Below are 12,794 nucleotides of genomic sequence, written 5' to 3' on the forward strand. Positions count from 1 at the left end.
TAAAATTAATACATATAATAACATACAAAATGTGATAACAAAAAGAAAATTAAGTACCAAAATGAATAAATAGTGCTTTTTTGAAGTTATCTGCGGTGCTTATGCGTTGAATAACGGAAGGGAGAGCGTTCCAAACACTAGTTGTGTTAGTAAAAAATTGCCATTCAGAAAGCAATAGTTGATTACGATTTGCAACAATAAGTATACGTCTACTTGATCTTCCGAATTGTAATTTCATATGAAGATAGCATGGAGTTTTTGTGTATATCAGTTTATGCATCATGATGAGTGCTTTAATATTTAAATAATTTCCAGTATCGACTCCGTATAAGCTTTTGGGGAAGGCTGAACAACTTTCGAATCGTTTAAGACCGTAAATATATCTTAATATGGCTTTATATGCTGATTCGAGACGATTTTTACTGTTAACATCAGTTTTAGTAAAGAGTTCACTGTCATACAACAACACTGGTATTAGGTACGACTTGGCCAAAAGGATACGAATATTAAGGGGGGTAAGATGCTGCGTTTGATAAAAGTTCGTAACATACCAAACATTTTTCCTGTGGCAGCAATTATATGATCGTTCCATGTTAGAGAATTATTGAAAATTATTCCCAAATTTTTTTTGTTTTGTGTGTCTGCTCGATTTGTTCACTTCCAATTTGTACAGCATACTCACAAGAAATATTTTGTGCACGACCATTTATTAAGAGTTGTCAGTCCATTTAATATCGAGCTCGGATGGACGTTATTGAATGCCCCTTCTAGATTCCGATACAATTTCCTCGATAGGAAATGACCGCTGAGTCTCTGTTGCAGCGCCAGAACATGGTTCAAACATCTGATTTCCATGAAAACGTGGGTCCGAAAGTACCTCCAACGTCTCCTCACTGGACGGTAACCACCCAGTCAGAAAAAAACCATCGGAAAAGCGTTGTGAACGGTTGATACACGGTGGGAAAAAGCGTTGTTACAACCCCAAAATGATAACATCATTCCACGGTGTATCGATTGTATTTAACAACGTTTTGAAAGCGTCATGAAAACAATGTTTTATACGCTTTTCCGATGGTTTAACGAACGCTTTGACAACCCCAAAATGATAACATTGTTATACGGTGTGTCGATGGTTTTTACAACTATTAAAAAGCACTGAAAAACAACATTTCATATGTCTTTCCAATTATAATTTAATTATAATTATAATTTTACAGTACCTTAAAACCGCTATTGACACAAAACAAAATTAGTGTTTTACACTTTACAAAGGAACATCAGAAAACTTAACAATTAATAGGAAAAATACATAACTAAGATTAAGATTGACATTTCCATTGGTAAAAAAATTATTTTAATATGGTCAAAAATGATTATATTACGTCAAGGTCATATTTGAATTGATTTATAATAGGATAATATTCCTTTATCATATAAAGTGATGAAATATTCGAATTATCGGCTGATTATCTGTTATGAGCCTAACATGACGGCCAAACAGATATTAATGGAAACGGCGCACTGCAAAAATGATTGCCAATGCCTCCCTATCCAATTGAGAATAATTCTTCTCGGCTGACGTAAGAGCTCTAGAGGCAATGGCAATAGGCCGCTCGCATCCATCTACCAAATGTGACAGAATCCCACCGATACCTGTTGGTCCCGCATCGCAAGCCACCTGAATAGGCAATAGTGGATGGAAAGGATACAAAACTCTATCACTAACCAATTCCACTTTAATTTTTTCGAATGATTTTTTGCACTCTGGTGACCATCTAAATTTAGTATTATTCCTTAGAAGCTCTCGTAAAGGTGCACTAATTGTTGAAATATTTGGTACGAAACGGCCGTAGTACGTTGCCATCCCCAAAAAACGCCGTACTTCATCGATATTTCCTGGTGGAGGCATGTTGATAATTGCCTCTACTTTTGATGGCGATTTTTTTACTTTGTTGTGTTCGATGACGTGCTCCAAAAATTCGATACTTTCTTTGAAAAATGAACATTTCTTTCGATTTAGATGTAAGTCATACTTCTGCAATTGTCTCAAAAATCTTTTTAGATTAGTAACACATTCTTCAGTTGACTTGCCATGCACGATGATATCATCGAAATAGGGTTCAGTATTAGGTCAGGGTCAATGTACATTTCATCCGTAATCGACACTCCATTAAACTTGGCGTTTACCCGAACTTTCCCATCAGGGACAAAGGTATCCTGTGTATATGATCGAAACACGATGTTGGTTGACGTGATTGAATTCTTAATATTCACATTTTTGGAAATTTTCCTGGGAAGAAAAGTATATCCAGAACCGGAATCAATTTCAAATCGCACTGGCTCTCCTTCGATCTCAATTGTTGCCATATAACGTGCACTAGAATCTGAGCCATTTTGATAGACATCCACTATGGTATACACCCCGTAGTCATCACCTTCATAGTCACTTTGTGAATATGCTGTTTCATCCTCTATTTTGTTTATATTTTTATTCATAATCGTTGATATACATACTTTAGTCAGGTGCCCACTTTTCCCACACCCAGAACAACTTAATTCGGATTTGTCAATGCGGCAATCTTTAGCAAAATGGCCAGGTTTGGCACAACGTAGGCACAATCCACTGATTCCAAGTTTAACATAATCAACCTTTGTATTTTGAAAGTTCCCCTTGCGATTGGTGAAACTTGCTTTCTTCCTGTTTATGCGAGTTACTTTATTAACGTCCCACGTTGAGTTTGTCATTGTTCGGACATCAGCTTTAGCAGATTTTAAACTAATTGCCTTTCTGACTATTTCGTCGAATTCCGCAGCTTTGGACTGTAACAATTGTTCCCTCATACTGTCTATTATACCTCGTATAAATTGTGCGCGCAAAAACAGGTCCGCCACTGACGTTCTACAATTACATGGGGACACAAAAGCACACTCTCCAATCTCTTCCCTTAATGCATCTACATATTCCGAAATTGTTTGTTCTGGTGTGTGATACTTGATTAAAAATTTGTGCTGTGCAACCAAGAGGTTAATTTTTGGGGATAAATGTGCTTCCAAGGTTTTGCACAATTCATCGTATTACAGAGCACTTACTTCTTTAGGTGCCGCCAAGGCAGCCCCCAAATTAAACATTTTTGCTCCTATCGAATTTAGCAAAAGCTTAGGACAGTACTCCTTATTCTCACTTATGTTTTTCATTTCGATGTAATTTTTCAACCTTCGAAAATAATTTTTGTAGGGTTCCTTTGTTGAATAAAATACATCGAAATTGGGCACAAGTACCGGTGTGGAAGACGCAGTACTTGATTGACTTGTCGACGGCATTCTGGATATTGTTTCGATTAAACGATTGTGGACGTCCATAAAAATTTTAAACTGTTCTTCATCCATTTTGTAGAAAATTTGGCAAAACTTTAACTGTTGTAACCGAGGCAATTGAAACACTTGATATTTTGAAGGTTATTCTTTTACAGTACCGTTTATTCACTGAGATTCATATTTACAATGAGAATATTGATGCATATTGGAAATACATAATTATGTACACATACACGCATAACATTATATTGGAATTGTATTGGAAATATATTCTATGTTAAAAAAGGGGAAATGTAAATAAATGCGATTATTAAGTAGGGAATTTAATTCATGACACTACAAACACCATATAGCATTATAGGTCTAACCACTGCCGTGTATAGCCAATGCACAATTTTTGGTTTTAGTTCCCACTTTTTCTCTTCTCTGTTTTTAGTGACAACGGTTGTGGCATCTCTCTTATTGCAAACTACCAAATTAGTACGCAAAATAAACTCTAGGAGTGACTCTCCTCTAGTATTAATGTCACCACTTCCCCATATATTATGATGTGCATTTGCATCGCATCCCATAATGAGATTTGTCTTTGTTTTCAATGACTCCTCAACTACACCCAGAAAAAAGTGCCTTCGAAACTAAAGGAAAAAATTTTCATCAATATAGTTTATCCATTTTATTTCCATTAAGGTAAATTTTTGTGAAAAATAATAAAATTTACTCGTTTCAGTAAAAAAATCCTAAACTGTAAGCAGTTAGGAATAGTTCATTAACTAGAATAAGGCATGGAATTTTACTCATACTATTTTCTTCGCTGGGTATAAGAATTTACTACTGAAAAAGAAAATTTTATTCACCGATAACAAAGCATTCGTAAAAATAAACAAAAACCGAACTAAAACCAAGTTTCCTCAGTAAAATTTCTTATAAAATGATAATTGCGACTTCCTTTATAATAGAAAGTTTTTCATACATACGAACAACACTTGGCATAGAAAAATATTTTAGTTCATTCGTACTAAGAAGTATGCAATCCTTTCAAAACTTAAGGAAACACACTTGTTAGAATATAGGAAATTTTCCTACATTTCTATTGTCTACCTGTAATCGATACCTGTCATCGTAATCGATGTGTTTGCGCGTGGGTGTAATCGATATATTTGCGCGTCGGTTGTTTTTTTAGTTGGAATCGCGTTGTTTTGGTATACGGAGAGATTGTTAAAAAATAATATGGTAAAATAATATAATAAATAACAAATAAAATATATAAAATATTTGTTATTTTAAATTAGTGAGAAAAATTTTCGTTTTTTTAAATAAATCTATCAATGTTCGTGATAGTGTATAAAGAAAGTAAACACCAGCAGAATAACAACCCTTCATTTGTCTTCATTTTGGAATCTTCAATTATCAGGTAATATTCAGTGACGCTAACCTTTTGCAACAAAAATGTTTTATGATTTTTTATATTTGTAGGTATTGAAATTGTAAAAGGAGGACAAAAACGTTAGGCAGCAACTTATTAAAAGTGAAAAGTACAAGAAGAAGAAAAAGTGCGTTTTACAGTTGATAATATCACACGGAAATTGGAAATAGTGGAATAATAAACTAATATTTCAAAGAGATTCGATGCTGTTGATTCTTAATAAATATATTCAATATATTAATAAAACATGTCTTTTATTGAAGATAAAATTGCTTATAGAAATAAATCAAATTGTATTTAAAAACGGAGGAAAGCAGTTCTAATTATGAAGTAAAAGTTTTACCACAAATGTGTAAGATTTGTCGAAATGAATGAAAAAATTTCAATAAAATCATTCCATATATGAATTCAAATTAGTTAAATTTTTTCATTCTGTAGTATAGTGGTATATAAATATAGGAAAATGTTAACTAATATATGGAATGCATTATTCCTAATTTCTACGAAAATCACATCGTTCAAACAAATAAAAATGTCTTTGGCGCTATACGAAGTTCAACTTTCTTCACAATGAGTTCATTTTAACTTAAAGAAGGGGTCACTTTTTTCTGGGTGTAAGGTGTTAACGGCACATGGAGGCATCTCCCTATCATGTGCCAAGTAGACCTAAGATACCCAATATTTGCATTTGGCTATTTCTAAACTGGCAACGACAGTGCCTATATTGCACATTGAAGGAAGCAGAAACAAGTTGAGCTCGTTTTTAGCAATTATACAGGCTTGATTTACATCATTAACAGTATACTGCAATAGTTTGAACCCCGGAGTACTTAATTCACATATTTTGTTTATATAAACATATGGTTCTTGAATAAGAACTATATCTATGTCCCCTTTCATCAGGAGAACTTTTAAGGCAGCACATGCGGCCTTACAATGGTGAAGATTTATCTGGAGGATCCGTAGGACCATCGAGATTTTCAACAACCGTCACATCAGCCGTTTCAATCGAGTCATCAAGAATGTCCTCTTCAGAGATCTCGGTGACTCTCGCAATAACAGAGGCTTGTCGATTTCCGATCGATGATCGTTCCCTTTTTCCAGCCTTAAGAATTCCTTGAGCCCATTTTAAGGAAACGCTTTGTTTAGCCGACAACGTGCTTGGGTCGACTGATCCTAATTTCTTTAGGATAAACAAAACATTTCTGCGTTTCTTGAATCTCTTTCGTGAGGGATTATTTTTTTCATTTTATTTGAATGAGGTTTCACATACAATAAGATATTATAATCTTTTAATTACAGTATGCGATTTTAAGAGGTAGTATTACATATTTAAATAACTTATTTTGCATTATGCTACAATATATAAAATACATAAACATCATTAAAGCTTGGAATGGATTAAGAATAAAAACAAAACAAACTATGAAAGTGTACATGGGACAGAATTATTGAAAAAGTTAAACTATTGAGAATAAAATGTATATAGTGACTTCTTAAACGTATTAGCGTTGTGAGTAAATTGTATTGATGCAGGCAAAGAGTTCCATAGACGGCATGCAGAGAGAAAGAAGTGCCATTCAGAAATTAAATGTTGGTGTTGTTGGGGTATAAGCAGGATTCTCCGGTTGGTTCTTCCGAATCGTAATTTATCGTAAAGATACGTAGGTGTTCTGGTGTAGATAATTTTATGTAAGAGTGTGAGAATTCGTATGTCCAACAGATTATTAAACTCGACTCCATATAATTTTCTTGAGAAAGATGAACAACTTTCATAACGTTTGATACCATAGACATACCGCACAATCGCATTGTAGGCAGATTTAAGGCGGGATCTGCTCCTAACATCGCAGGAAGAAAAGACTTCGCAACCATAAAGGAGGGTCGACATCAAGTATGATTTTGCCAGTAATTCTCTTATATGTTGAGGTGTAAAGTATTGTGTTTGATATAATGTACGTAACATCCCAAAAACCTTCCCGGACGTAGTGCAGATGTGATCATTCCAAGTTAAATTTGGATTGAAGATTATTCTCAAATTTTTTGTCTCAGTAACGTGCTCAATGTTTTCACTGCCAATTTTAACAGGATATTCACTCAGGTTGTATTGTTCTGTTAGACATAATCATGAACTTCGATTTGCTTGGGTTTATGTGGAGTCCATTATCTCTTGCCCAAATATTAACATTATCCAAGTCTGAATTAAGTTTTGCAATTCCTTGCGGGAGCTCAGTTTTCTTACAGCTCAAATATATTTGAACATCGTCCGCATAAATATGTATGTTTGAAAACTTGATGCAATTTGGAAGATCATTAATGTATATACAAAACAGGAGTGGACCTAAAATTGAACCTTGAGGTACACCTCTCTGGACTTCTAGAAATCTGGACGTTATGTTGTTTACCAGAACAGACTGCAATCGATTCCGTAGATACATCAGTATTAAGTTGAATGCAGTTACAGAAAAATTGAAATTGTTTCTCAACTTTGAACATAGCAAGTCATGGTTTACACAGTCGAATACCTTGGAGTGGTCCAATAAAGTTATGGCGATTTCGATTGGAAAAAAAGGTGCAACATTCTCGAAATTGATTGCAAAATATCAAGGACACTATCTTAGATTTTGTATCCGGTATCCCTCACAATATTATGAATTAATAATAACTTTGGAATGACAATATCATTTGGGCGAAAAAACAATGAGGGAAAAAGTAGTGTAACACCAAGGCAACATATTTTTTTGCGAAACGAAAACGCCCTTAGACATGTGACAAGTCCATCATCAATTGATGATCGAATATTATCGGCAACATCAATCAATGCAGTCGTGCAGCTGTGTTTGGACCTAAATCCAGATTGGTTTTGGAACAAGAGTTTATAGCTCTCGATGTGTTGTGACATCTGTTCATACAAAATGCGTTCGAACGCTTTTGACAGATACGGCAGGATAGAAATTGGTCGATATTCAGTGCCCCCTTTTGACTTTGGAATTGGTAGAATTTTAGCATGTTTCCAACAGGTTACTAGTTACTAGTCATTATAATGGTATTGTAAATATGCGTTATATAAGGCAGAAGTGCAGGTAAACATATTTTAATAAATTTGGGATGAATGCAGTCAATGCCAATTGCATTTGACCTCACAGACAAACAGCTCTTGAGTACATCGTTAGGTTGTATACAAGAGAATTCAAATTCAGATTCGGCAGGAAAATTTGGTGCATTTAACAATATCGAGGAAGTGTTTAAGATATTTCTATTATTATTGTTACCAGTAGGCAAATTTAAAAAGTAGTCATTCAACTCATTAGGGTCAGCATTAACCTGAGCGTGACTAGAGGATATTGTTTTCCACTTCTTTTTAGAGTTCAACGCTGAGCTAAATCGTCGTTGATAGTAATTTGTTTTGGCTCTCTGAATTGCCTTATTTACTTGATTCAAGTTGATCGTTTGCTGTTTGTATACTGTAAAGTTGGCTCCAATTCATACTGAAGAACACATTTTCAAGAAAACCGTAGTTGATTTTATTGAAATTGTAGTATTTTTGTGGATTCTCATCAGCAGGACAGCGAAAGTTGAAGGAGAGTAAAATTAGATCATGTTTAGAAAAACAAGGAACACTCAATTGGTCATATAACAGTACTTTCTCCATATCGTCGACCATAAAAATATCGAGCAGACTATTGTTCGTTCCTCCAAAGTGTGTAGGTAAACATTTATTTACGATGTGTAATTCAATTGCACTAAGGGATTCAGTTAGTGTCGATTCCATAAGGATATTGGAATTGAGATCACCAGCGATTATGATGTCATTGTAATTTACAGTCAAGTTTTGCAGATTGGTTATAAAATCAGTGTAAGGGATTAATCTGTTTGGGCGATAAGCACAACCAATTAGAACCTTATTTGTATTTGTTTTAAGTTCAACGAAAATAGATTCGACCTTATCGTCTTCCTGAGATGTAAAGACAACTTTATGTTTATATTTCTGTTTTATGTATATTGCCACACCTCCACCGTGAGATTTTCCGTCATTTCTTACTAGGTTATAGCCGGATACTTTTATGATTGAATCAGTTATAGACTCGTTGAACCACGCCTCCGTCACACAAATTACATCAGCTCCAGATTCTTCAAAGATATATCTAAATTCATCAATTTTCCTTCTTAAACTCTGGGCATTAATGTGACATATATTTAAACCAGATTTTTGCTTTGTTAGAATCCGAACCAATGTTCTCACGCCGTCGTTAGGACTCAAAATGTTATCCATATTTGTCATTAAATATGACCTCGGACAACGCTAATACGTTTGACTTTGGAAAGTAGTGATTGATATAAATATAAAAAACTAATTTAAAAATTTTAGTACGACATATTTTCAAATGTATAACATTAAGTATCAACAATATTTTATTAGCATAGAGCACATATAAGACGGGCTTACAGATCATTAGTGGATGTTGAAAGAAAAAGCTGGTTAAGTTGGTCCAGGCTTTCAACAAGGACAGGTTCATTATTGGATGTGGGCTTAATATAAATGAGTCCACGAAAGGAATAAACAGAGGCGATAATGTTTTGCTTTTTCAGTTTAGTCCCAGCCTGCAGGATTTTGTAATTCAACGATGTAAGATTTTCGTGAATATGTATGGGTCCATTAGAATTGAATCCAATATTATGAAGCCGTAGAGAAGTATTATTTGTTTTTCTATATTGTGCAAAAGTCTTCAAAATGAAAATTTTCAGAAATGGAGTAAAAAGTTGAACAGTTATGGTTGTGTCCACAGAATTACCCAAGTTTTTATTCCTGAGACGATAAACAGTTTTGTAGGGTGGAGTAGGTATATTAATGGCATTACAGATACTGTCAAACACATTGTTTAAGTTTTCCGAATTGTTGTAAGGTATACCATTAATTCTCAGATCACAAGACACTGCCATATTATCTTGCCGTTCAGCATGTTTTTTGAAGGTTTGAATTTCGTTCAGAATATCAAGATTTTCACGGTACCCTGTTTCCATCTTTGAAACTCTCACTCAATTCTTTTGCATTCATCTCTATCTCATCCAAACGATTGCTGAGAGATTTCAAGAGATTTGCCTCTACGTCTTGAAGCCTCTTATTAATGTAGTTGTGTAAGTTCTCTTCATATTTAAGAAACGATGATTGAATAAAGAGAGTCTGTTTTTCAATAATATTCTCAATCTGAGATAAATGGATAGACGACCGATCAGGTGTGGATAGACGCGCATTTTTTGTTGTCTCTGCGTTGTTGTTGTCCTCCTCTTTCGCCTTGTACTATAATACACAGTAGAAAAAATCGTAATATCCTTAGTTGGATATATAATACATGGGAAATAAAGAATAACTCTTACCTCCTTTTGATGCCGTTACCTTGGAAAAGGTTCGACTTGTCAAAGTGTCGCCACCTGTCGACCCGTCTACAGGTCGACTAATTGGGCTTAACTTTTGGTCATTGCCCAAATTTATAACTCCAGTCGATACTCGTCCACTGGGCCCTGAAGTTAGCAACCCAGTGGATGTCTTTGAATTTCGCTGCATGGTGGCTTAATATCCCACCACACTTGAAATTTGTAGTAGGTACTTATTACGATGAGTTTATCCGCTATTAAAAAACACGTCCGTTCCGTTCGACGGTTGAATGACAAGACGTACCGGTACTTCTTCAGGTCCACCATTGTATAATGGTCAATTGCGCTTTTATCGGAATAGAAGGAATAGATATTTTAGGATATATAAGAGGACTGGTTCATTGCGGGATTATACTTATTATGTCAGCGCTCGTTATTGCTACAATGTTCAGAATCATAGATGTTATGGAGAGTTCTTGGAACGTATGAGGGCCAATTTGAGATGGGACCCGAAGAGGTTTTATGACTTTGTCACTTTGACTTTCTTTGTGGATTTTTTCCAGGCTTCTTATGTTTCTGGCTCAGTTCTAGTTTTGGATTAACCTTATGCAATTATTCCATCTAATTTTATTCCTTATAAGAGGAAGTTTATGAGGGTTTGTTGAAGTTGAAGCCGAGTTTTTCCCCTGGTCCAGATGGTGTACCTTCTGCTATTCTTCGGAAGTGCGCAGATGCGATTTATATTCGTCTCACTGAACTTTTCAATATTTCTTTATTGACTGGTTTCTTTCTGGAATTGTGGAAGGAGAGTTATATTATACCTTTACATAAATTGCTGTTGGGAATTATAGATGTGTAGCTAAGTTGAGTGCTGTCCTGAAACTTTTTGAACAGTTGATTATGACGCGTCTGAGACATTGTGTGAGTTCTGTTATTTCCTCCTGCCAACATGGTTTTGTTAAGGGAAGGTCCACTGTGACGAATTTGTTAGAGTTCGTTACGAAGATTTATGGATCTTTTACAGAACGATCTCCCTTCTGTTGTACATTATTCCGATATATTGATGTTTGCATATGACGTTAAACTGTTTTTATCTTTTGAAAGACTTGAGGACTCGTTTAAATTGCAGGCAGTGGTGCCATGTTTAGGGAAAAATCCTTTTTCGTAGGGATTTTTTCTAAAATTACAACTGTAGAGAAAAAAGGACAGTTTTTTCATTTTTTATAAAAATGTAGGGAAATTTTCCAATTTTCAGATTTTACTATATTTTGCAACAAGAGGAGTACTTTTGCTTAATATTTCAAATATTATAAGATCCAAAATATATTGTAGTCAAGGCATCAACTAATTGAATACGTTCACCGCCAACGATGTTATTGTAATGATATTATTTAGAAAAGGTCAGCGATATCGTTACAAGATTTTTTTTGCATTGGTATTTAATTACATGAAATAGATTTACTTTTGCAGGAATGAACGCTTCCATTTAGGTACATAAACAGGTGATGGCTTCCCCAACTTGGCGTTTCCCAATATTTGCTAATACAAAGATCACTTCAGCAGTGCATTTGCGGTTTGCTTATATAAATGTAGAATATTATTCCGGAATATCTTTAAATAACTGTTTTACGCTGTTTACCTATATGCAAATTACGTTCATAAGAGTTTTTAATTTTTTAAAAAATGTCGTCTACAAAAACCATTCCAGCAAAATTTAGAAAACAACCTTTTCGTGCAAATTGGCTCACTGTTGAAATAAAGGATTGACTAGAAATTGTGGAAAATCTAACCTGAAGAAGCACGCGGCCTGTAAAGTTCACAAGAAAAATGTTGGTAGTGTTAGAAATGAGCAATGATGTTGCAAAGTTTGAAATCCAATTAAGAATGTCAGTATTAATATTATTGCACATTTGGTCCCTTTACTATTTACTATCCCTGACTATTAATTTTAAAGAAATATTTGTTATTTTCTCGCCATTTTTGTTTGAATTTAGTCAATTTTTTACCGTAGCGATAAATGTAGGGAAAACAATTTTGGGCGTAGGGAAAGGAAATTTTTAGGAGCCGCGTAGGGAATTTTCAAAAAAAAAATCCTGGCATCACTGATTGCAGGAGGATTTTGAGAAGCTTGTTCGTAAAATTGTTAAAAGGGGAAATGGACTCACCATTTTTAATAAATACTTTACAATTTAATGTTCCAGTGCGTCAATTAAGATACTTAACCCCGTTATTGCTTCCTGTCCTTAAGCATAACTATGAGTCACATAATCCCTTTTATAGATTTCAAAAGAGTACAACGAATTACGTTATTTATTTTCTATCTATGATTCTATTGTATTAATTAAACGCTCTGTTGTACAACCTCCTAGTACAACATAAATTTCTTCGACCGACTACACCATAAAACTTTGAGTTCTGATACCGACCATCTCAACACTTTGTTCCTGTCCACTACCTCTTCTTATCTTTCGATTCTGTTCCTGTTACGTTCCTAATCATCCCATTTGTTTCTACAACTGTCTTTGCTTGCTTACATCGTGTCTGTTCCTGTCCATCCAACTATTTGTTCCTGCTGTTAACAAGTCCTTATTCCTGTTTGTCTCCGTTGCTGTTAATTCCTGCTCTTTTTCTCCTGTTTGTTATCTTGTTCCTGATCACTAACTATAGGCTTTAACATCTCTTT

At 34.6% G+C, this 12,794-nt stretch overlaps 1 protein-coding gene and 1 long non-coding RNA gene across 3 annotated transcripts in view; both read left to right on the forward strand.

The window, feature by feature from the left end:
* Positions 1–12,794, forward strand: part of TfIIB (transcription factor IIB) — a 53,426-nt gene that overhangs the window by 4,464 nt on the left and 36,168 nt on the right. The window lies entirely within an intron of this gene.
* On the forward strand, positions 4,533–4,984 carry LOC142223631 (uncharacterized). The gene is made up of 2 exons (XR_012718836.1): positions 4,533–4,726; positions 4,789–4,984. It is a non-coding gene; the product is annotated as an uncharacterized LOC142223631 (long non-coding RNA).

This window comes from Haematobia irritans, chromosome 2 (genome assembly GCF_050003625.1).
Source record: "Haematobia irritans isolate KBUSLIRL chromosome 2, ASM5000362v1, whole genome shotgun sequence".
Classification (NCBI taxonomy): Eukaryota; Metazoa; Arthropoda; class Insecta; order Diptera; family Muscidae; genus Haematobia; species Haematobia irritans.